This window comes from Panthera pardus, unplaced genomic scaffold (genome assembly GCF_024362965.1).
Source record: "Panthera pardus isolate Hobbes unplaced genomic scaffold, ASM2436296v1 HiC_scaffold_2, whole genome shotgun sequence".
NCBI classification, from domain to species: domain Eukaryota; kingdom Metazoa; phylum Chordata; class Mammalia; order Carnivora; family Felidae; genus Panthera; species Panthera pardus.
The window spans coordinates 101,043,020-101,059,518 of NW_026526765.1; the positions used below are offsets into that span (position 1 = coordinate 101,043,020).

The 16,499-nt window shown below is 46.1% G+C and overlaps 2 long non-coding RNA genes across 3 annotated transcripts in view; one reads left to right on the forward strand and one right to left on the reverse strand.

Annotated features, from left to right (window-relative positions):
• LOC109275014 (uncharacterized) lies at positions 1 to 12,905 on the reverse strand. 2 transcript variants are annotated; one of them, XR_002083940.2, is made up of 3 exons: positions 12,765 to 12,905; positions 5,993 to 6,176; positions 1 to 189 (listed from the first exon to the last, which is right to left on the reverse strand). It is a non-coding gene; the product is annotated as an uncharacterized LOC109275014 (long non-coding RNA). The 2 variants fall into 2 exon arrangements; XR_008423831.1 differs by having other exon boundaries at positions 6,057 to 6,176; positions 12,765 to 12,902.
• LOC109275015 (uncharacterized) overlaps positions 1,486 to 16,499 on the forward strand; it is a 55,310-nt gene continuing 40,296 nt past the window's right edge. The window contains exons 1-2 of the long non-coding RNA XR_002083941.2: positions 1,486 to 1,687; positions 9,851 to 9,956. This is a non-coding gene — a long non-coding RNA (uncharacterized LOC109275015). The remainder of the gene's footprint in view (positions 1,688 to 9,850; positions 9,957 to 16,499) is intronic.

Consider the following 16,499-nt stretch of genomic DNA (forward strand, 5'->3'; position numbering starts at 1 on the left):
TCTTAACCAAGTGGATTTTATTTTGCTTAGTTAAGGAGAAGTTTTGAGACAAGCCATGAAGAGCTGTTATAAATGTTGAAGGTAAGCATCAAGGACCTCCGGACCTTTGGCTGTTTATTCCACCATTTGTCGTGTGTGGGTTTCATCCTCATGGTTGCAGTGTGGCTGCCCAGCCTCCAGCCATCATTCCTACCAAGAAGAAGAGAAAAAGACATGAAAATTTCCCATATTATCCGAGTCTGTCTATTTTCATCAGAAGCCCCCATCCTGTAGACTTTGCTTACAGGTCATTAGGCCAAATTGGGTGACACAGCTGCTCCAATGTGTAGAGGAGTCTGGGGATGTGAGTATTTTCACCTGAGCACATTGCCAGTCATTTCTTCTGGCAAGCGAGCAGAAAACCTATACTGGGGGAGCAACCAGCAGTATCTTCTGTGGGGTGATTATGTGAGAAAGGTTAGGCTTGAACATAGCAGCATGCAGCCTTCTTAGACTTATTACTTTTCTTTGTGAGAGACAAAAATATTAAAGCAATCCATTTGATTCTAATTCTAACAGGAAGTAAAGAATAAATCACAGTCAGCCCCGGGCTAGTTTTCCTCATAAAATGGGGGGCACTGAGAGGGATCCACGTCCTCTAAACCTCTGTGTTCCAGCCCTTTTGGTCTTACCGACAGGGCCTCCTATTTTTTAAAATTAAATTCCACCTTGCAAAAGTAGTTGGAAAAATCCAAGCTCCGCAAGTTGCTAGGAGACCCGAGGGGCTTTATTGAGTGAGCGGTCTGGGGCCTGCGTGGCTGAATTTCTCTCTCCTGATGACAGACATGCCTGAAACGTGTTTAATCTCCAAAGCTGTGTGGAGGTGGGCAGAGTTTCAGCTCTGAGCAAAGGGCGATCCCCCCATCACAGGCTGTGGCAATTTCTCCGGAAGAGAAGCCACAGGCTGCCGAAGTACAGAAAAGGGTTTGCCACCGTCCTTCCATCAGGCAGCGACCCTGCTAGAGCAGTCCCATCTTCAAGAACCCTCTGCCCTCACCCTGTTAAGGCTTGCTCCCCCGGGGTTGCTATTCTCAGACCAGCGAGCTCCTGGGGGAAAGGGTCTGTGCGAGGCAGCCTGTGGTCTCTGAGACTAGCCGTGGATGCCAGGATGGATCTGCTTTTCCTCCCAGTCCCTCCGCCCCGCCATCTTTCTGCCCTGTCTCCCTGCCCTTCCCCCCTCATTGCTGGAATGATATCTTTGTTAGCTAAATTGAGCACGTGCCAGATGCCCTTCATCTAAATGAGCAAGTGCTTTCTGGGACGCGGCCTGATGAAAGCATAGCCGAGCAGAGCTCCGTGAGCGTGCCAAACCCGGGCTGCCGGAAAGGAAAACCGTGTTATTTTAAGAGGACTGCGTGTGCCGGCTCATGGTCAGACACCAGGAAGAGGCAGAGTCGCGTAGCAGGATCTTCATTCCTGTGCAGCCCTCCTGGCCCGGCACCCTCCGGCTGCAGATGAGAGATGGCTCTGGGGAAATTCCATTCTGTAATTCATTTAAGCAGGATAAACAGAGCTCCCGCTCTGGAAGATTCGGCCCAGAGCACAAGGCGCTCGGCGTCTGCATGGGGTCTCGGATGTCCACGGGCACACAGGAGTCAGGCGACCTGAGATGCAGCCGGCCCTGACACCAAAAAGCCATCGGACCTGAGTAAGTGACTTCATCTTGGTCTGTCATCTGTGAAGTGATTCGAGCTGTGTAGAGCCCTGAGGGCTGCAAAGGCTTTTAGAGTTTCCAGACATTTGATTTAAATTTCATTAAAGTGTTTTTCCAACTGTATATAAAAAAACAGACACAATCAAATATGACATGTGCCAAATTTTAACCCGCTAAAGACTGCCGACGTGTTCATTATGAAGCCATATAAACACCTCTTTGTGGGGAAACCTTGTAATAAAGCTGTCTTGCCATCTGTCTAATCGAACAGTACCCCGAGGTTGCAAAGAAAGTTATCTTTAAAAAAAACAAAACACCCAATTGTTACCATGTGCAACTACTTATCTGAGTGCACATTTTTTCTTGTCAATATTGTGCAACCAACTAGTCCAGAGAGAGACTAGATGCAGAGGCAGACCTGACTGATCCTATCCACCTAAGTTCAGTTTGGGGGGGTTAAAATAGCCTTATTATACTCACGGGATAGCCTATAATTTAAGTTCTTTTTAACTTCAAAATGCATTCACAGGAATAAAACACTGCTCTTATTTTCTGTGGAGGTGTTCTAAACAGTTTGAAAATTGTTAGAGCAGAGACTGCAGAAGGGGGCTATTGCTTCCTGAGTTTTGGTGGCTGCGTGCCCAGCTGTGGGTCAGGCAGTCACCAAGACAGGATTCCTCAGGCCATGGGCAGCAGTGGGCAGAAGAGGTTGGGGGGCTGGTGGTTAATGAAACTTTGCACGTATCCAGTGTTCACTGGCAGAGCCCAGCCTTGGAAGAGGGTGCTGGTCATTTCTAGATTGCTGGAGATTCAAGAACCTACAAATGGGTACAGGCAAAGGTGAAGCTGTGGCCTAGACAGGCAGTGAGCGCATCAGACTGGTTGCTGCAAAGTGGTTATGGGGCTGGGGGCATGGTGGGGGGGAAAGAACAGAAACTTGGGGACTTTTAAGAGAAAGCTCCCAGTGGGTAAAGCTTGGTCCTTAGTCCTCACTGCTGATTTTGAATAATTATCTGTGTAGGACTTCAGGCAGACTTGCTGTCTCTTCGGCCAGGAGAACCTTGTTACCTGGGTATTTGATTCCCTCTCTGTTGGGAACTACAAAGAGCACAAATAATCCCCCACCACTGCCCCTTCTTTCATTCAGCTAGCAGTTGAGACAGTGGTTCTCACAGTGTAGGAATCCCCTGGAGAGCTGGTCAACCTCCAGATTTCTGGCCCCTCCCCCACTCAGGGATTCTGATTTAGTAGGTTTAGTAAGAGACCTGAGAATGTTCATTTCTTGCAAGCTCTCAAGTAAGCCTAATGCAGCTGATCCCTGAACCGCACCAAGTAGCACTGATTTCGATAGTGATGGGACACTCACTACATTCAGCATGATGCAGGGGGCCACAGAAGACAAAACAGGAAATCCTCAGTTGAATAAAGGGAACTGGAAGCCCTCTTTCATCATCGTGATCAATCGGAGATTTAAAGAGAAATCTTCAGTTGGGATCCACAGAGGATAGAGGGGAGAAATCGCAGGGACATGGAGAAATAAGACAGGGTCCCGGCCTTTGACCTATAGTCCATATAGTTGTCTACCCCAGAGAACAAAATGAAGATGAAAAGCAAATTCAGGTCAAGGGCACACTCTTGCAAAATGAACACGAAAAGTGAGAGAGAAAGCAAAAGTGCTTCGAGAGCATTCTCCAAGTTGGGGCTAACAGGCCATGGTTATCTGAGCAGCGTGGTGAGGCACTTTCTTGAAAGCTCTGTTGGGAGGAGGGGCGTTCATGTGATGCCAAGAGCAAATCTTACCCAATGGCTGCAAAGAGAGCCAGAATCTGTCTCTTCGCAGACCACTGACTCCCTCCATTTTCTTTACACTTCTCTTATTATTCCCACAAGGAATACCTTTCTTTGGCCAAAGAGTTGCCATGATATCTCCCTGTCCCCCTCACTGGTTTAGAAGGTATGCTTAACAGGATCTCATATGCAGCTGCTGTTCTTTGATATAGCAGCTGAGAAAGAAAGGGCTCAGGACAGACCTTTTGCCAACATGGTGGTGAGTGTGGCTCTGTTATTTTCAAATTTGCTGCTAAAATGCCATACCCAACCTTTTGAAAGAGACAAACAGATGGCCTGTAGTTCAGGATGCTGTGTGTTGTGGCTACAGTTGGGGAAATCATATGACTCATTTGTATAAACTTAATAAACTATTTTTTTCTCTCATAATGTAGCCATAAGCATTAATTACAGCGTAGAAGTATATGTATTTGGACCTATAAAATCCTCCTAACCAGCCAAAGCAAAAGGAAAAACTATGGGGCATTTAGAACTTTAAAAATGAATTTTTGAAATGACCCTATTGGAATTGAACATTTTTGCTTCAGCAGAGTTGGACTCCAAAAAGGAAAACAAAGACTAAGACATAAACCAAATTGCTTTTAAGAATTATCCTGTGGCAAGGTTATTTATTTTACTTGGAAAAACCAACATAGAATGTGTTTGCACTGAGTGATCCATATTTACATGTGGTGGAGATAGTACTCAGCTTAGTACAAAAGCTCATTTCAAGTCAGCGTTAGGAACTAAGAATACGTTTTCTCATAGAAAAAAAAATTGTTATACATGGTGGAAAAAATGTGGGATGGGCACACATAAGGCTACACAGCCCATGATTAAGCTAAAGAGCAGGTCAAAGGATGCTCACCTGGGTAATGGAGCCCCAACCTTCTGAACAGGAATTATGGGGACAGGAGACTAGGCAGAGAAAAGTGACACTTCCACCTTTGCTGGGTGCCTGAGTGTTGGAAATGGATGTTTCATTTCCTCAAGAAGATGCGTTTTTAAAAAATGTTTATTTATTTATTTTTGAGAGAGTACAAGCAGGGAAGGGGCAGAGAGAGAGAGGGAGACACAGAATCTGAAGCAGACTCCAGGTTCTGAGCTGTCAGTGCAGAGCCCGACGTAGGGCTCAAACCCACGAAGTGTGAGATCATGACCTGAGCTAAAGTTTGATGCTTAACTGACTGAGCCACCCAGGCGCCCCTCAAATAAATGCATTTTTTTATTGAGTATCCTGTGTGCCAGACATCATGCTGGGGTGAAGGGTTGTCATGGACAAGACTGAAAGATCCCTGCCCTTGGGGAGCAAATATTTTAATGGGGAAGATGGATGATTTAATAAAGAATTATAAGTGGGAGCTTCTGAAATCATAGGAGCCCCTGACTCAGACTTGAGGTAGGAAGGAAAGCTTCCCAGAAGAGGTGACATCTAACATGAGACCTAAAGGGTGAATAATGGTTAGCTAAGTGAGGGGGATCAGAGGGTCAAGGGGGAAAGAAGCCCTCTCCAATCAGAGGCATCTGTGTGGACAGAGTCCACAGTATGTGAGACAGCAGGCTGATGGGGGTAGGGGGAGAATGTGATGGCTTCCATTTTGGAAATGTTGACTGACAGGTCTGTGAGATGTAGGTTGTTGTGTAGAGAGTTGGGTAGGGATATGCAGCTCAGGAGGGCGGTCTGGGCTTAGAGTACAGACATGGGAGGCATCTGCATGAGCCTAGTGAGAAGGGAGCCAGTCACCCAAGGAGAGTAGGACCAAAGAAGCCAAGAAAAAAGATCCAAGAAAGCAGAAAGAGCTCACTAGGGTCAAGGGCTTTAGAAAGGTCAAATAAGCCAAGAACCAATGTTTCCATTGCATTTTGTCACAATGTCGCTCGAGCTAGACTGAGGTCGCTCGGAAGGCAGTGGAGGTGGGATCCAGCAGGCAGAAGACTTGGCACCAGATGGAAGGGCAGTGGGAGACGTGGGTAGACTGGGTGGGCAGGGTTCAGGCGGCCGCAGGGGCAGGGGCAGGGGCAGCGTGTAGTGCGGGAATAGTAGTGAACAGCTGAAAGAAAGCTAAGTGGAAGGAGGAAGGTGGTCTCGAGGTTTGAGGCGAGGGGGGAGTTGCTCCTTAGTTCCCTAAGCCTGCCTCTTTCTTCACCCCCAGAATGCCCACCTGCTTCCTTAATCTTCAAGCTGTGTCCTTCTAGCCCTCCCTGCCACTTTGCTCCCTTTACAGATCATCACAATTCTCACTCCTCAATCTAGCTGTTTAGGTATTAGACACCTGATTGAACAAATTTGTGCTCAGGTCAGAATGACAGATGGCTCGTAACCCTATTTGAGGCATTTGCATTTCTGTGGAAAGGATCTTGGTCACCTAACTAAACCTCTGCTTCAAGGGTCTTCAAATAGAGGAACAAATGCAGCACACAGTTTTAGGCAGCGGGCCAGGATAACTATCTGGAGGCTGCCTCCAAGGGTACCTTTTACCCACAAAGCGATCCAAAGGACGCATGCCAAGGAAACAGAAACGTCTGCAGAGAAGACCTTGTGCAGCCAGCTTCCTGATGTGGATGGAACAAGATGCCTGGAGCAAATTTCTGGATGCTCTCCCAGCTCTCCCTCTTCCAGGCGTGAGAACGGCCCAGAATCTGGAGATCATGGCTCCTGAAACAACCGATACAATGAAAGCCAGCAACCTAACACATCAGCTTCCACTGGGTTAGGCTCACATTGGGCAGCACACATAAGGTATAAAGCAATGTACCGTGACAGTTGGAATTGACCTTGTAGACAGTGTCCACTGATGACAAAGTAATAATTTGCCATAAGTCAGCACTAAAGAGCCCTTTATTTTGTCATCCGTTACTGCAGCCTGGGGCATTGGAACTGTGAAAATATGTTTAGGATGGAGAAGTCTTTATTCCTCCTTGTGAGCTGTATACAAAATGTGTGGGAGTGTGTGTGTGCTCCCTGATCCTTTGGGCCCCAGGGATATACTAGCACAAAGAGAAACTCCACTTTTAATAACCCTGAAGTCTGTCAGCTTATGTCTTCAGATATGGAGTTCAAGATCTTTGTATCTTGAATCAGAAGCAATTTTTTAAACACATTTTATTGATTATTATTATTTTTTTTTTTTACATTAAAGAGAAACATGCTCATTGGAAGGAGCTTGGAAATCACAAAAAGGCCCCCAAACAAAATGAAAGTTATCTCTGATTCCAGTTCCCAGGGCTAGTCACTGGAGTCTATTTTGATCCATTTCATTTAAGTCTTTTGCATTTCTCTTTCTGGGTCTCTGGCTCTGTCTGGTGCGCTCTCTCTCTCTCTCTCTCTCTCCCTTTCATTAGGGATAGTATCTCTATATAATTGTGTATCCTGCCATTTTAACTTAACTAAATCAGGAAATGTAAAAGCAGTAACAGACCTTTATATTTCCACATTTTCTCCTTTATTTCTGTCTATATCTTTCCCTCTCCCTTTGCCAGTATGTCTTTATTTTGGAGTATTTCCATTTTTTTCAAAGTTCAATTCAAAATGTAAAACAGTTTATGCTTTTTGAGTTTTATTTCCTCCTTACACTTGTTAAAATAGACCAGTAAAAAGAAAAGTTTTCCAGATTATGATAGATCCCCCTCCAACTATATAACTGGTTCAATTTAGAGTCTTAGGATAATGATCTGCCACCATATGTGGGTTATAACTTGAGGTTTGCATAAAAATATGTCTTGGATTAAGTGACTGTGCCACAGTGCCGGGGAACTGGCTTGTTTCTAGGAAGTTAAATATGCCTGACTTTTGCTTGATGCAGTCGCTAGAGCTTTCTGATGAAGGAAAATAAAACAATCAATTAGGGCTGTGACTTCAGGTGTGGTCTCTTCCCAATCGAGGTGTGCTCTGTGTTCAAAAAGCTTTTCTACAAAGGAGGCATAATGCCTCGGAAAGCAATTATCTTATTAAAGCCTACACTTGTCTGGGGAGCTGAGGTCAGCCACAAAGCCATTGGAAAAAAGAAGTTGTCTGCCATAGAAAGCAGTTTCTTTGCGGGGGGGGGGGGGGGGGTCGGTATGAACAACTGTGCTTTTGAATTGAGTGACCATCCTAGACCACGAGCCCATGTAGATTAAACACAGAGCAAACCTCGGACGTGACCGCCCCCTTTCCCTTCAAATCACTCCCATTTCAAAACAAAAACAAAAACAGAAATACTTTAAACTTAGCTTTCCAGAGCCAGTGCCCTCCCCCCAAACTGTCTGTTACTGCTTCTGCTTGGATTATTTTCATTTGGGTTGTGTTTTTCTGACCGAAGGCCAGGCCCTTGTCTTTGTGTATTTGTAAAGTGCCATGTCTACTTACTAGTCTTTAGAAATTACAGACAAAACCAGGAATGCAAGAGACACTGGCAGCTTTTCTGAACTGATACTCTGCCCGAGAACCAGAATGGAGTACTTTCATAAGGCAATATTGAAGCATTCTCATTTCAAGAAACTAAATTAAATCTACATTTGCTGAAAATGAAACCATTGGCAAAGTATCTGCCCCCCCCCCCCGCCCCCACCCCACCACCACACACACATGGTTCGTTGTGATGCCATGTTAACGAGCTGTTGTTTTTCGATCAGTATAAAAGGGAGCACATCCTTTCTGGCGCGTGAGGCTCATGACAATTTCATGACAATGTTGGTTGAGTTTAGACTTCACGCCATCCTCTGTCCTTTTTGGTGCCAACTTCCTAGAGATCCAGAAGTTTGTTGGGCATGATGGTTTTCATCTTATGAGATGTATCTGGCTGTGTTCAAGTTGCAGAATTTAGGAGCCATAGGAAAGAGAACCCATCATTGGAGAGACACAGAACTGTGAATATTTGGGTTCAGTTGATAGGTGCTATGAGGCCAGGTCAGCAGAGCAGAAACAACATGGAGGCAAAGTGGACAAAGCAGGATTCCTTCCTTCGTTCCTTCGTTCCTTCCTTCCCCCCTTCCTCCTTCCTTCCTTCCTTCCTTCCTTCCCTCCTTCCTTTTATCCTTCCTTCCTTCCTTTTCCTCCTTCCTTTGTTCTTTTCTTTCTTCTTCTTTCCGTTCCTCCCTTCCCCTTCCCTTGATGGAATTGGGTATAAAACATGGGGTCTATAAAATCTTTGTTTCTTAGAAATTTACTTCCTAGTTCTGTAGAAACAGTTGCATTAGATATTATCTATGATTTAATAATATGCTTGTGAATTCAAAGATCTAAGTGCTGTATAAAATCAGCCAATTATGCTAAACTAGTATGTCTGCCTGTATTGTGTTTGTCGTTAGCCTGCAAATAAAGGCCTTTAAAATTGATACTTTAGAAAGCATTTGAGTGCATTTGTTTGGTATTGGTTTTTTTTTTCAATAAAGTTTAGTACAAAAAATATCTTTCCTTCCCTTCCTTCTTTTTCTCTCTCTCTCACTTCTTTCAACTGAATTTTGTAACAAATCGACTTCCTCACTTTGACAATAGACGTGGCTTCAAAAAGGCAGAAATAACTTGAAAATAACGTTTGAGATCTCCATGTCATGAACTTTCTTGCTCAACCAAGTTTGTAAAGTAATTCATATATCCGGTGTGGCTTGAACAACAGAATAGACCTTGAAGGGATTTGTGCCCAAACGTCCCCTCTTCCAGAGCACAGTGATGACCCCAAAGTCCACAGGGAAGTAGACCAGCCTAGCAAAACTCCTTGCAAGCTGGACTGTCCTAAAATGAACTGGCAGCTTTGGGGCAGCCTATGTTACTAGAGTGCTCGACCAGGCCCAGTTAAGGCACAAGGAGGCCAGGAAACTTAGTTGGAAGAAGTGTATTGAATTTAATGACCCAGGCAGGAGCAGAGGTCACTGCAACAGAACTCTGAAACAAAATCATCCCACATGGAACACTGCTGTCTCTTTCTCTTTGAAAAAGCCCAGGAAAGTCACAGGCAGAGCCAGAATATAAACTTAGAAATTTTACTTTTCATCTTAGGGATCGATAACTGAAATATTTAACAACATGCCCACCTCACAAAAATCAGGTTGGAAACTTAACGGTTAAGCTTTCATCACAGATTTTGTTCCAAATGTGCACTGTTGAGGAAAAGCAGTTAAAATATACGTTTTCAAACAATTGTGACTACTACAAGAGGGTTTTTTATGAGAACATTGTTTAATATAGTCACATTTCATTTCTAAAAATAGACAAATAACAAAATGACTCACAGATGTTGATTTATGAGAAAAATAGTGAACTGTATAAACTGTAATGTATATGAAGGAAGGGTAGGGGCCCTCATTAAAAGCCCCTCCATAAAAAGTGCCTCCTGCTCTCTGACTTCCCAGGAAATTCCTAGTCCTGGCTGGACCCCCGCACATGATGGACACTGGGACAGCAATTGATGATGACACCCGCGTCCAGCCTAATGCTCTCTGACAGGAGGGAGCACAGGTAAGGGCAGATTTTCTGAGCTGGCAATTCTCACTAGGTGGTCTACATCAGAATCACCTGGAATGCGGCTTAAATGCAGATTCCCAGGCCTCACCCCTAGAAACTCAGAATCCCTTTAGAGCCCAAAAGTCTGCATGTTGAACTTGCACTCCAAGGCCTTCTGCTGCAGGAGGAACATGAACCACACTTTGAGAAACGCTCCCAGGGAAGCCATTTGCCCACTATCAGAATTGTGCCCGCAGTTTGGGGTTCACCCGGCCTTTCCAGTGGTTTCTGTTAACAGCTGAGGGAGTCTTTAATACACATGCTTTGGGGAGCCTCAAGGTCATTAGAGATGACCAAGCCCACATTATGCGTTGAGTCTGTAAACTGTTTACAATTAACTTAGGCATAATTATCTAGATCAGACTGCCATTAATAGAGTGCGTGGTTCTGGAAATACACCTAATCCCTGCTGAGCTATATTGTAATTACTGTCAACATCTTCAAGGCCCCTCCTGACTCAGCCCCACCCTAGTGTTCCTCCCTGGGAGATTGAACTTCCTGCCCCATTGCAGGAGGCTTTGCCCCTGTGTGGGTGGAAGTGGTGGGTGCTATTGTGAGCAGAAGCTTTACAAGCCACCGTGTGGTTCTGCCCTCTGTCTTCCCTCCGCCAGTCCCACCCAGGAAGTGCTCCTTTAGTCTGCACCCTCGGGGAAAGACAGACTGGTGGAACCCGCAGGTTCCAGGAGTAAGAAATAAACCCAACCTGCTTTACCTCCTGGAGCCTGAGGAGGTATTTGGTACCACAGTGTAACTGGGTGAAACCGGCCACTAATATGTCATATGGCTGCTCATTAGCGCTGGTGAAATACTAAACCGGGTGTGGCTAAGGGAAAGGTCTTGGTCCTCAGTGGGTCTGGGATTTTCTTTTGTCATCCGAATTCTTTGTGTTCCACACCAGTGTGTGTGTTTCCTTTTAATGGCATATTTCGTATTAACTGCAGAAAATTAGGAGTCATCTTGTAACGCTCAAAGTTCAGGGTTGAAATACCAGAACTTCATCAGCTATATCTCTGTAAGTTAATCCCTAATTGCCAAGAACCTAGGAAGTTTCCTCCACTTCCGATATACTTTGCGGAGGGGCCTGGCACCAAATACCAATGATCAGGGCCACTTGCTATATGTGGGGTTTTGCAGCTTCCTGTCTCACTTTCTGCGCCGAAGGTGCTGTGTCTGTCTTAGTGTCTCCATGGAGCTGTGGCCATGAGAAATGGTGTTTACTTGCCTCCGCTTTGTGGTGAGAGGGAAAAAATAATTCCACTTGAGACCATGCTTTGAGAGCTCCGGTATGGGCTTCACAGTATGTTCTGTATAACGTTATCAAATGTCTCTGTGAAAACTGGTGTTTTATTGCTTAACCATTTCACTTCTCACCATGTTAAGCCAGTGTCCTTGTGTTATTGCCAGAACACGCCTGTGAGTTTCGAAGGCTGGGAGAGAAAGGAGTGCGCTGTGCTAGCTCACTGAGAATTTTCCAGAGGCCACAACCCATCTTAACTCTAGGGCTTCTGGTACTGAGGGACCAACTTTTTCCCCTAATCACACCTATATTTTGCCAGGTCAGCTTCCAGATTTCCTACATTGTGTTGGGCTCACGCCCTGGGGCTAGTTTAAGCATAGACAAAGGAATTTATTCAAAGCTAGTGGCTTGTATCTTGGCCTTAGAATGGCCTCGTAGCAGGAATTAGGCAATTGTTGGGAGCCAGCCCAAAGCCTCACTCTCCAGACGGCTCTCCAAGTGTCCGTCATCGCCACCTTCCCCTGCCCTTCAGCCCCTACGATGCCTACAGCTCCAGAATCCACAGGTTACATACAGTTCCAGCCTCAAGCACAGGAGGGACTGTTCCATTTAGCCTCAATTCTCATGCTCATCAATGAGACAAATATTTATTGAACACTAACTATGTTCTAGTCACTGTTGTAGGTGCTTGGGATATGTGAGGGAATGAAGAAGATCCCTGTCGGGTGGGAGATGGGAGCCAGAATCATGTTCCATAAATACGGTTGTCAAAGGCCCAGCTCCATAGATCTCAGTAAGAAGAGGTCATTGTCAGCTGGGCAGACACCCCAGAAGGTGACACTGGCACAACCAAAAAGACAACGCCAAATGGGAAGATTGTACCTTTTTAGTTCACCCACGAGGACATGATCTCACACAACGTTTTTCGTTCGCGCTCTTGCAGTGCGTTATGAGCCTTATGCTATCACTCCTTGTTGGTTCTCTTTACTCAAAGCCGGGTTGGTGATTCATGCTATTAACTTCATTTTGGAGAAAAGCAAAAACAAACAAAACAAACGGGGGCAATACAAGAAAGGAGTTAGATGAAGTCCGTGTCGGTTGGGCACCACTCCTAAGAATTCTCTGGAAGCCGACGGATTCCTGAAACATGGTCCGGTGACCACCAGAGTTCACTTCTGGAATGAATGGTTTTCTTGCAGTGTCTCTCAAAGCTGTCCCAAAGCTACGCTATTTTTCTAACACATTCTATGCAGCTTTGTTTGCATCTTTGTGAAATAGATGGTGCCGTGGGCCACGGTTCTCAACCTTACTTCTTCTGCTCCTTGTGGCCGTGCAGCAGGCCTCCAGTTGGAGGTGTACAAAGCTATGGCATGAAGAGTTATTTTGTAACTGAAAATGTGTATTTGGCTTTGAGTGAAAACAACCAGACCCAGAACCTGAAAGGAGCTGTTTCAGCCGGACTGTGGAGACAGTGCAGCCAAGAGGCCAAGTAGAAGCAGGAGTGAGACTGGAAATGAGGGATTTACCTGACACTGCCACCAAAGTTGCCGGGAAAATCCTGGAGACTCGTTTCACTGGAACATGCGGTGACTTCATCCCCTAATGGGTAGTTCCATTTAGAGAAAGAAGAAAATGGTTGCAAGTGGCAAATTAGTCCAGTAAAAAGTGAGGATTGCTGACCCCTGTCCCCATAGACCAACATTAACCCAGCAACACCCAAAGTGCATGTGAGTCTCAGAGGTTCCTTCACAGAACATCACATGAATGATTTCTGGGGAAGGGAGGAGGAGATTCCGGCAAAGAAGATCACCCAGGCAAAGACCTAGAGACAAGAAGTAACACACACAAACACAGTTGGAGGGGCTGTGCGTTATTTCCGGCTCACGTTGTAAGGTAGGGAATCCGAGGAACGAGGCTGGTAGAGGTGGACAGTGTTTGTTTTGTAGAGATTTGATTTTATTCTGTAGGTATAGGAAACCCTCGAATGGCCCGATTTGGATTTTGGCTGTTGTTGGGAGACAGTGTGAGTTTCTCTCTTTTGTTGCATGTATTGCAAATGAAGTACTAACTGTCCTTTTGTTCTTTGAATGATGTTTGCTCCAAGAATCCTAGCTTCCAAAGCAAACTTGGAAGGTAGACATAGTGATTCTCTGGAGCAAAGAGCAGGCAGCTTTGCTTACAGCCTGCTATAAAAGATTCACCTTCCCTTGGGGAGACTATGTGGCTCAGTCTTTTAAGCATCCAACCCTTAATTTTGGCTCAAGTCAGGATCTCACAGTCATGAAATCAAGCCCCATGTGAGGCTCTGCGCTGGGTGTAGAGCCTACTTGGGATTCTCTCTCTTCCTCTCCCTCTGCCCCTCCCCTGCTCGCATGGTCTCTCTCTCTCTCTCTCTCAAAAAAATAAAAAATTTTTCAGCTTCCCTAAGCTTAGGGTTTCTCAACTGGGACAGAATCCCACTGCATATGTAGCATCTGCCTGGGTCACTCCATGTTGCCCCAGGCATATGTAGCATCTGCCTGGGTCACTCCATGTTGCCCCTCTGGTTCTTGGGGAGGCAAGGGGAACTGAGATGAATGTGGAGTTCAAGCTGCTTGCTATGCTGGGAGTTATTAAGTCCTGTGCATCTGACCCAGGAATCTTGTGTATTCTGTCAGCATCCATGAAACTGCTAGAATCCAAGCTAACTTGTTAGCTCACAAGTAGGGTAAATCCTAGAACCTTCATGGCTCTCAACAACTGTATGTTGGTCCAATAGTATGGAGGCTGTTGCAGTGACCCAGGTGAGAGAGAAATTCCTTAGCTAGGACTATGAAAGTAAGTATGGAGAGGAGGCAATAGATCCCAGAAATACTTAGAAAGTAAAATTGATGGGACTTGTGATAGTTTGGGATTGGAAGAGTTGGCGAAGGAGAGAGGTCATGGATGATTCCAACTTCTAGCTTGAATGTTTGAGTCACTGCTGGAGCTTCTGACTACGAGAGTGTTAGAGAAGGAATCTGGCTTTGGGAATGGAATGAAGAGTTCAGTTTTATACAGTTTGCCGACCTTTGGGTGCTTTGAGGTGCTGATGGCCAGAAGACACCTTACCGGTGCATGTCTGAAACTCAGGGAGAGATGCCAGAACTGTCCGAGACTTGGGAGGCCCCAGCATAAGACTGGTGTGGTAGCCAGCCTCCAAGATGTCTCCTAATGATCTCTGCCTCCTAGTATTTGTTCTCTTGTGTCGTTTGTCCTTCATTGTATCAGAACTGGTCTGTATAAGCAGTAGAACACAGCAGAAGTGATGGGGTGTGACTGCCAAGCTTAGGTCATAAAAGACACTGTGGTTTATGCCCTGGTCTCTTTCCCGATCACTTGCCAGAGGGGAAACAGGCTGCCACATAGAGAGGTCCCTGTGAATGAGCGACTATGGAAGCAGATCCTCCAGCCCCAGTTGAAACTTCAGAAAACCGCAGCCCTGGCTGACACCTTGACTGCAACCTCCATGAGAGATCTTGAGCCAGAACCACCCAGTTGGGCCAGTCCCAGATTCCTGACTCTGAGCAAGCAATTATGTGAGACAATGAACGTTTGCTGTTTGAATTGCTAAATGTGGGGGGAATTTGTCATGCAGCAATAGAAAACTGATACAAGTGGTAACTAAGTTGTGATCTCCTTCATCCCCTTTCACTCTCAGCAGATGATCCCCATCCCTGGATTCATAGAACCAATGATGCCAACAGGCTGTAACTTTCTCCGCAACCCCCCTTCATTACTCTCACCTCTAAACATATTAGCTCTGCACTACATTTCCCTTCCCTCTAGTCTTAAAGAAGACTCACCTGTCTGCCCTTGCAGCAAAATAAAGGCTTTTCCACTCTACTCTGTTTATTAACTTCCCGGGGCTGCCATCACAAAGTACCACAAACTGGGGTGGCTTGCAACAATAGAAACTTATTCTCTATAGTTCTGGAGGCCAGAAGTCTGGAATCAAGGTGTTAGTAGGGTCATCCTCTCTCTGAAGCATCCAGGGAAGGATGCGTCCCTGGCCTTCTTCTTGGCCGGAGAGTTGGCCAGAAATCCTTGGCCTGCAGCTGGGCCATCTGCACGTGGCCGCCTTCTCTCTACACCTGCCTCCTCTCTTCTTCCAGGGATACCAGTTGCACTGGACGAAGGGCTCACCTTACCCCAGTATGACTTCATCTTAATTTGTGCCTTATTTATATCTGCAACAGCCGTGCTCCCAAAGAAGGTCACATTCTGAGTGTCCAGGAGGTAAGACTCCAACATCTCTTCTTGGGAGCACAGTTCAACCTATAACACTGTACAAAGGGGACCACAGACCATTCCTAGCTCTCGTCTAACTGGCTCCCCTGTAGCCGCATCTGACACCGCCAACCACACTCCACTCAGAAGCTTCCCCCTCCCCCCGCCCCAGTCCTTGGCTTTCAGGGCACCGCGCTCTCCATCCCACTGACATGGCCACTCCTCAGTCATCTCTTCTGGCTCCTCCTCTTCCACCTGTCTCTGCCATTGAGTTCTCTGGAGTTCAGTATTTGGCCTTCTTGTCTTCTAAAGCTGTACTCTATGGCTGGGTGAACTTATAGCCTCAAAAATGCAGCAGAACCTCTCTGTTTAGTCCGGGCAATGATTCTGAGTCCCAGACCCATGTGTCCAAATGCCAGTCAGTTAGAGGAACCTCAGAAGCCACCTGTCCCAAACTGACCACGCTCTTGATTTCCCCCTCTATACTTTTTCCCCTCTTGCAATTCCCTTTCTCTGTGAATTGTTTCCCCTGCCACTGGGCCCCCAAGTGAAATGTCTGGGGCTTTTTGTTGTTTTCCTGTCCTGTGCCTTAGTCACATGACTCTTACCTCCTATAGAACTCCTGGATCTGGTCCCCCTGGGTCTCCTTCGGCCTGGATTGGGCCCCCATCACCTGTCATCAGACCAAGGCCATGCTCTCCTTACTTGTCTCCCACGCCCTGCCCTGCCCTCACTCAGTCTTCCACACTGCTGCCAGAATCTCCTCATAACTGATCTCATCTGACCTTCTTCTCAAACTCCTCAGTAGGGCTTCTTTGCCTTCAGGATACGATCCAAAAATTTCTCCATGGCCACAAGGCCTGTCACTAGATCCTGACCCTGGCTGTCCTCTGAGGCCCACCTCACACTAATCTAATCTCTTGTCCCTCCTACCACTTAGCCCAATCTCTAGCCACACTGGATGACTTCATTCAGACATGCTGAGTTCCTTCATGCCACGGTGGGGGCGGGGG